The sequence below is a fragment of the Hakea prostrata genome, chromosome 10, assembly GCF_041222555.1.
Source record: "Hakea prostrata isolate BN-2017 chromosome 10, UWA_Hpros_2, whole genome shotgun sequence".
Taxonomy (NCBI): domain Eukaryota; kingdom Viridiplantae; phylum Streptophyta; class Magnoliopsida; order Proteales; family Proteaceae; genus Hakea; species Hakea prostrata.
Window position 1 is genome coordinate 6,874,529 of NC_142609.1, and position 7,861 is coordinate 6,882,389.

General features: G+C 37.7%; 2 pseudogenes across 1 annotated transcript; both read right to left on the minus strand.

Moving 5' to 3' along the window:
• Positions 1-763: 763 nt before the first annotated feature.
• LOC149001771 (cytochrome P450 94A2 pseudogene) lies at positions 764-2,852 on the minus strand (annotated as a pseudogene).
• A 1,090-nt stretch (positions 2,853-3,942) lies between these two features.
• Positions 3,943-7,386, minus strand: LOC149001772 (ABC transporter G family member 15-like; annotated as a pseudogene). The gene is made up of 9 exons (XR_016170342.1): positions 6,996-7,386; positions 6,542-6,621; positions 5,975-6,436; positions 5,759-5,887; positions 5,528-5,659; positions 5,141-5,425; positions 4,784-5,055; positions 4,582-4,689; positions 3,943-4,502 (listed from the first exon to the last, which is right to left on the minus strand). The product of XR_016170342.1 is annotated as an ABC transporter G family member 15-like (transcript).
• Positions 7,387-7,861: the final 475 nt, after the last annotated feature.

A 7,861-nucleotide genomic window follows, 5' to 3' on the forward strand; every position in this document is an offset into this window, starting at 1 on the left:
ATAATACTCAAATACAAACTTGGGACTGATTGATTGTCATGCACTCATGCTCATGCTCATGCCCATCTTGACTAACATTATCCAATGCAAATTGGGATGTTCTTCATGTGGAGCTGACTTCAAGAATGAAAACACCAATAAGATATAGTTAAAAGAAAAAACCTACACATCTCTACTATCCATCCCTCTTCTCGATCCTCACATAGTTTTCTTTGCTCAATTGATTATCAAAATTAGGGGTGTCAACGGTGCGGTTTGAGGCTGAAAAACACCTAGCTCAAACTCGGCCCATTAGCAAAATAACGGTTTTGGGCTAATTTCGGTTTGATGCGATTTGGGTTCGGGCTAACTAACGGTTTGGGCTAATGGTTTAGATTCAAGTTGACTAACGGTTTATAGTGTGTAAAAAAAAGAACGATAAAAAACAAATGAGTATCCTACGACAAAAGCAAAAATTATATAGAAAGCAAAGTTGCTATTGGTCAATTTCCATTAAAAAAAATCCACACATTCTATAGAAATCAAGAACCTAGTTATTAAGTAGTAAAATGACTATTTGATCTTTGAATTCATGCTTAATTGTCTATATCAACTACCTAATAGTAATATAATAATTTAAATACTATTTAATGTAAAATTACAAAACATGTTGTAAAATGGGTGCGGGCTCCACAACCCTCAGCCCAATTACGGCCCATTAAGGTTCGGTTCAGGCCGGTTCTAGCTATAACGGGCTAGTGCGGTTCGGTTTTAACGGTTCGGACTATAAATTGACACCCCTAACCAAAATGAAAGGAGGTTTCCCTGGCACCACTGGATATTACCTCATAACTCCGGCTACCACCCTCTTTATTTGCGAAAACGCCATTTCCTTCCCTAAACAAACCCTTGGCTCTGCTTGAAAGACTGGATATGTGTATGATCCTTTTCCACAAATCTCCATTTTCTTGTAATCTCCTCCTTCTCCAATCACCTCTTTGGACGAAATTCAGCCCAATCTCTTCCCCATAATGACTCCATCCTTCCAACTGCATAGGGGTGATAGATCACTTGCATTCATTTCTTTACTACAGTTTCATCTGGCAACACATCGTTGCTCACTGCTTGCTTGTCATCATAAGGCACTGGTGGGTAAAGCCTCATGGTCTCACAGAGAGCAACATGAGTGTAAACCATATTCTTCACCTCATCAAAATGATCAACCCCTTCTAGTCTCTTCTTTAATATCTCCTTCAAGATCTCATTTTCAACATGAGAATTCATGGAAAGTATCCAGAAGAACCATGTCAATGCTGTTGATGTAGTATCACGACCAGCTAAGATAAAGTTGATCACCATGTTTGTTACTAAGTTTTCATCTAGCTAAATGCCCTGAACTCAAAATACTTGAGAGAAGATCCTTTGCTTGTATTGAAGATTTCTTCTTCTCTTACAATGTTGGTAGCAAATTCACACTCATGAAGCTGCAATTCGCTGCAATTCGCAGTTTCTTCTCCGAACCAATATAAACTACCCTTTTCACCTTCCACACTCCTCGAAACATTGAACCAAGTCGCCTATTGCTTACTAGTGTGGCTTCTTCAAATGCCACTGCAAATTCTGTTTCCGGGTTGTGGGAATGATTGGGAAAGTTATATAGCACTCCCTAATTCTATATGCAATATGGCCTAAACCAGCTTGGAGGGCACTTACTCATTTATGGACTTGAGAATGTACGAGATGCGAGAGATGCAACGGAAGCAAATTTGAAGGACAAGTCACAACTTCAATCTTTGTCACTGTTTTGGAATCTGCGTAAAGGAGAAAAAGATGATCATGATCTATTGGTGTTGAGAAATCTACAACCACATCCAAATGTTAAGGATTTGCAAATTAGAGGTTACAGAGGCGTCAAGATGCCATTAAACTCTTGTTCCCAGTTCACAAATGTAGTGACTCTTTCTCTAGAGGTGTTTCCAAATGTCAAAAGTTTGTCATTGATTGGGTGAATCTCCTTGCCTTAAGCGTCTCTGTCTAGTTCAGCTAGTTGCCTTGGAGTCTATATGCCATGAAGAAGTGGTGGTGGCGATGGGTACTCACAAGCAGGGTGAGGGAGAATCATTAATGGTACTATTTCCAGCTCACAAGAAGGTTGCACCAGCTACTACTTTCAGGCTAACTAATCAGGTCAAACCCGCCCTCTCCCCATTTTTTTCTTTTTTTCTTTTTTAAATTTTAAAAAGTAAAAACCGAATGTTGTATATGAAAATAAATATTTCTTGATCTTCTGTGCTTTCTTCTAATTTGCAGAAAAAAAAATGTGGAAGGGAAGGGCCCAACAAATACATGTCATGTGTTTTCATCTATTTTCCTTTTCGATAGCATTTTGTTGTCATCTTGCCCTCCAAAACCGTTGAGAAGTTTTAAGGGAAGTAAGGTATGATTTATTTTAATATATCGTTTCTACTGTTTTTCATTTGAAAAGTTCAAATAACATTAGAAATTGATTTCTCCATTTGCTTTATAGAATTTCCTCATTTGTTTCCTATTGTATTCTTCGGTCATTTACTTCCTTTCTGTTGAAATTTTTTTTTTCTCCTTCTGTTTCTATATGGAATGCTTGAAAGTCATTTGTTCACATCATTCTTTTGACTGAATTTTTAAAATATTGCAATTCTACATGTGTTTGACTGTCATATCCATTTGTTTATTAGTTGTGAATTCTCTCAAAAGAAAAATTCTGGGATCTCACAAACCAAAGTTCTTCTAGTAATTATCTCATTTTCAATAAGGAATTTAAGAGCTGTGGTGGACATATCCGCCAAATCATAGATATTGTATGCCAAACTTCTTGCATTTGTCACTTCAAGCATAGTTTGCTACCATTTGCAACCATGACCTCCTGTACAAATTTTTGAAGCCTCCAGACCTAAATTGTTCATTTAAATTGATTCTCAGTAAAAATCAACTGGAAAATCTAATGTTCAATTACGATTGTTGTGAAGTGTCATGAATTTTGTATTCCATGTTATGTAATTGATGAGAAGTACCTTACAGTCATATGACTCGTATCATAGTCCATGTTATGACTATAAAGAAGGAAGAAGAACCACTTTCCTTACAGCCATAATCATTTTTTACCAATCTCCAAACAAAAAGATGTATTTGTAGAAAACATGTGGAAGCCCTATCTTAGGAGAAAGATCAAATTGCTAATGCTCAAAAATGCCCCAGAAAACATCTCTTAACAGTTTAGAGCCCACAGCCAGTCAATTTGAAAATCTTGAAATTTTAAAAACATGACCCATCACATACTTGGCTACTTGCAAGTGTAATAGTATACTATTTTTCGAGCAACAGCAATAGACTCACACAAACGTATCTTAAATATTCTGAGTCCTCGTTGAACTCCATTCAATCGTCAACTTAAGGTTACCCAGTAAACAAAACTACTCAACCTATTGAGAACCTGCTTAGACTATTTGGATGAACTAGGAATATTTCAGTGATGACAAGTGACTAGAGTTTGTGTGTATGTTCGTTTCTTTTTTCTTGTCTGGGGTGGAGTTACTTTACTTCTGTTTGCATGATTTGATGCATGATCTTGCTCGACTTGATAATCCTCCTCAACTTGATCATAAGTTTATAACAGGATTCATCTCACCTTTGCAAGGCTTGTGCGTGCTAGATTTAAGTGGATTAGGAATGAGGGAAGTGCCCAAGTGCATAGGTTACCAGTTGCAACGATTAAGGTACCTTGATCTCTCCTTAAATGACTTTGAAGCACTCCCTAATTCTATATGCAGGTTGTTAAGTATTAATTGGTTTCCATTTGAAGAAGATGCCTTAAATGTAACTATTTATTAATTGGTTTCCATTTGAGATATTAGAAACCATTTAATGAATGATTTTACTCCTCCTATATCTTAGAACAAGTAAAAACCAAACTAATCATTAACTAAGGGGATGGTGATATACAATTTCAGAACAGTACAAATGGGAGAAAGTTCTATTTACAATAAAAGCTGAACAATTTCACTTTATATTTATTTCTTTCATGTAAATGCAAATGTAGTTTACATACAAAAATCCAAAACAACAGCAAAACACATAACACTATTGTAGTTCGTATGATGTGGATTGAAATGGGTTTTTTCTTTTAGGGTCTCTCAAGGGATTGGGGAGTTGAAACCCTCCTGAGAAGATAATGGATGTAAGGTTGGAAATCGCTTTGAAGTGGATTGTTTCTTCCTGAATGAAGACCTCCTATTAAGGCGTTTGATGGTTCTCTTCATGTAGAATGCTCTGACTACTGGTAATGTCCTCTCCTTAAGCTCAAGAATGATATAGAAGAGCAATCTGTAAGCTATTAAAATGATAAAAACAGCAAGCACATCTAACCACTTTGAATGATCCATTTTGATACCAAACATGGTATGGATGATCACATCGCCCTTCAGTTTTGGATCACCTGGATTTAAGGGATCAAACTCAACTCCAGCTAGCTCATTCTTGTATGAACCCTGCATTACAATAAAAGTTTTTAAAATTCCATGGCTTAATCTCTTGCTTGTAGGAAATCCACTTCTCATATGAACATACCTGTAATGCCCAGGATCCATAACTTAAGTAGGAGATTGGAATGCGCCAAAAGGGCTTGGGAAGATCAGGCAGTAAACGGAAGAACCCAGAGGTCAACATCAAAATTCCCTGAATGAAGTAAAAGTTTAAACATTTAAGTGGAGAGACTCAAAGGTACCACAGGCAATGCTGACGACAATTAGAATTGGGATAGTTTTCTTACCATAATTCCAGCTCCAATTACGATTCCCATCAGAAAGTTAGGTACCAATGAAGCAACAACCATCATTAAGCTCTCTATAACAGCAATGCAACTGAAAAGATTAATGCAAAAGTATGCATAGTGACTGAACTCTGTACTGAATTTTGTCATGTAAAATGAAACCGTTCAGCAGCGATGCTGATCACAACCAAGTAAGGGAATGATGAGAGAAAATTTGATAGGATGAACACTGCATTGCCATAATGGCCATTGAGCCTTTCGCGATAGAAGACCTGATTTAAAAGCATAATATGAGACTATGGAAGCTCGATTGACTATGTAGTTGTTTTACCTGTAAAGAATTTTGAGATTGGTTACCTTCATTTCTTCAACAAAAGATGGGAAACCTCCTATAGACATGAATGTCATGAAGCCTGTCACAAAGGCACCACATGCACCTCTGGCTAGGATTGCAGAATAGCTAGTTCCAACATTGAAGTAGATTGAACCAACACAGATTGCAACTAATATGTAGATGGCAACCCTTAGCCAATAATACCCAATATCTCTAGACATGTTTATGAAAGACCTCTTCGTCAATGTGGTTAGCTGTTTCCACCAGCTAGCATCACTGGCATTTTCTGATATCACAACAAGTCCTTCCTGCAATTCCATCCAGTGAGAACACCCACTTAGACTGCATTCCCACGTCCAAGAACATCTAATATGAAATGTGTTGTCTCTGGTTTAGTTCAAAGTGCTTACAATTTGTGAGATTTCCTGCATCTTTTTTCGTGTCCGTGCTCCATACTCCGAAGATCTGTATTTCTGGACAAGAATTTCCTTGATCCTTGCACTTGGCATTTCATTTATAGGATCAGATGTTGACTCAATTTCCTATAAAAAAAAACAAATAATGAAGAACAAGTTATTAGAAAGTGGTGAGATTGTATTAAATCAAGAGTCTAGTGATCCAAGGATAATGAAACTACTTACACGAAAACGGATCCTCTGAGATCCAACTAGAGTGGCATTTACAGTGTCGAAATCCTTATTAATGCAACGAAGGAAGTGATCAGAAGGATTTTTTCTACTAGGACAAGGGAAGCCAGATTCAGCAAAAAACTGCAACAGAAAAATAATGTTCAAACCCATGCTATCAATTTATAAATTAGTCTCTTCTAAGATATACCAAAGTTAAAAGTTCCACACCTCTATAGCCATCTTAGCTTCTCCGAAATAAACAGTTTCACCTCCTGAAAGTAGGAACAGATCATCAAACAGAGCAAACACCTCACTGCTTGGTTGGTGGACAGAAGAGATAACAGTCCTCCCATCACGAGCAACATTTCTAAGGGTTTGGATCACAAAGAAAGCTGAAGCACTGTCAAGTCCACTGGTGGGTTCGTCAAGGAATAAAAGGCGGGGGCGAGTAAGGATCTCAAGTGCAATGCTTACTCTCTTCTTTTCACCTCCACTGACGCCCCTTAGGTGCCAGTTCCCTATCATTCTATCTGCACAGTCTTGAAGACCCATCTCTGTAATTGTTCCCTCTACCACTTCATCTATCTCTTCTTTGCTCATGGAAGATGGGAATCTCAAATGAGCTGAGTAAGTTATTGTTTCTCTAACTGTGAGTGTCCCTAACAGTACATCCTCTTGGGTCACATAAGCCTTGAGAAATTTGAGTTCACACAGACAAGGGAACACTAGTAAGTTGAGAGGAATTGAAAGAACTGTCCTTAAATTTTAAGTGTTTACATTGCTAATAATACTCACAACAACTCCATAGTTTGAACTTCTCTTTTTCCCATTGATGAGAACATTCCCAGTCATAACAGTATTTGAAGCCAGTCTCCCTGTTCGAACCACAAAGATTACCAGGTAAGTACCAATCTCATGTAATCTAAAAGGTAGCCTTTCTCAGTGTGCTGAAGATCAGCAAAGAAGTTGGCATGGGAACTTGAAGCTCTGAAACTTGGGAAGTCTCCATTTTTGGCTAATATAGGTTGCCTTTAGTATACAAATCAACCAAAAACATTGAATCTAAGAAAGGAAGTGCCATTTCTTGAATGTAGGGGCTACTTACTGCAACTGAATCTTTTTTATTTTGGGGTGATTTAAGAACGAATTTGAAGTATATGATGCAGAGATCTTAGACAAATTAAAGAAATTCCTGCAATAAGCTGAACATGAACATTAACTTGCACCCTATACACAGAGAACTGGGTACCTGCTAATGAGTCAAGAAGGGTGGATTTGCCAGACCCAGAAGGACCCATGATAGCCATGATTCTGCCTGGTTCAGCATACCCACTAAGCCCTTGGAGCAATCTCTTTGTTGGTCCCTTCCCAAAATTGGGCAGCACCACGGTGACATCTTCCCACACCAAGTAAACCGCCGACTCATCTCCTCGCTTGCCACCGCCAGCAACAGGAAAACCCATCTCTATTTCAGGCGTGTCTGACCCTGAACCACTATCTTCAATCTCCATATTCTGTAATAATAACGGCAAGGACAACCTTAAATGTCACGCTTTTCAGAAGAGAACTAGCTAGTGCTCTGGGTTTTTACAAGGGTTGAAGAACAAACATCCACTGAAAGTTTGAAACAAAGAACAAAAAGAAACACTAGACGATAAAGAAGGAAAAGAAGAAATCTTTAAGTACAGATTCGAAGAGGTCAATAGATGGTGATGTATCACTACCTCTGAACTAACTCACTAATGGCTGCCATTAATGAAACCTCATGCAGGAAGTTGGGAGGTTGGTAGTTTAATTCTTGAATTTTGATTTTAACGCCACAAAGTAATCAGCCAATGGATGTTTGACCAGAAGAATCATTGAATGGTTTGGAAGGTCGGTGAATTAACTGCTTTATAACTCAAACAGTGGCTGCAGAGAATTTTCGGTTAATTTGGGTACAGTTGCATTGAATGTGGATTTTCTAATTCAAATATACTTACTAAGATGGTGTTTTGTTAAACATCAGAGATTTGCAGGTGAAGCCACAAATCAATTCTCTGTTCTTCTGAAATAAATGCAAGCCCATTATTTTTACTGCTTGTGTTTGTATTCTGCATATTTATATAATTAGAG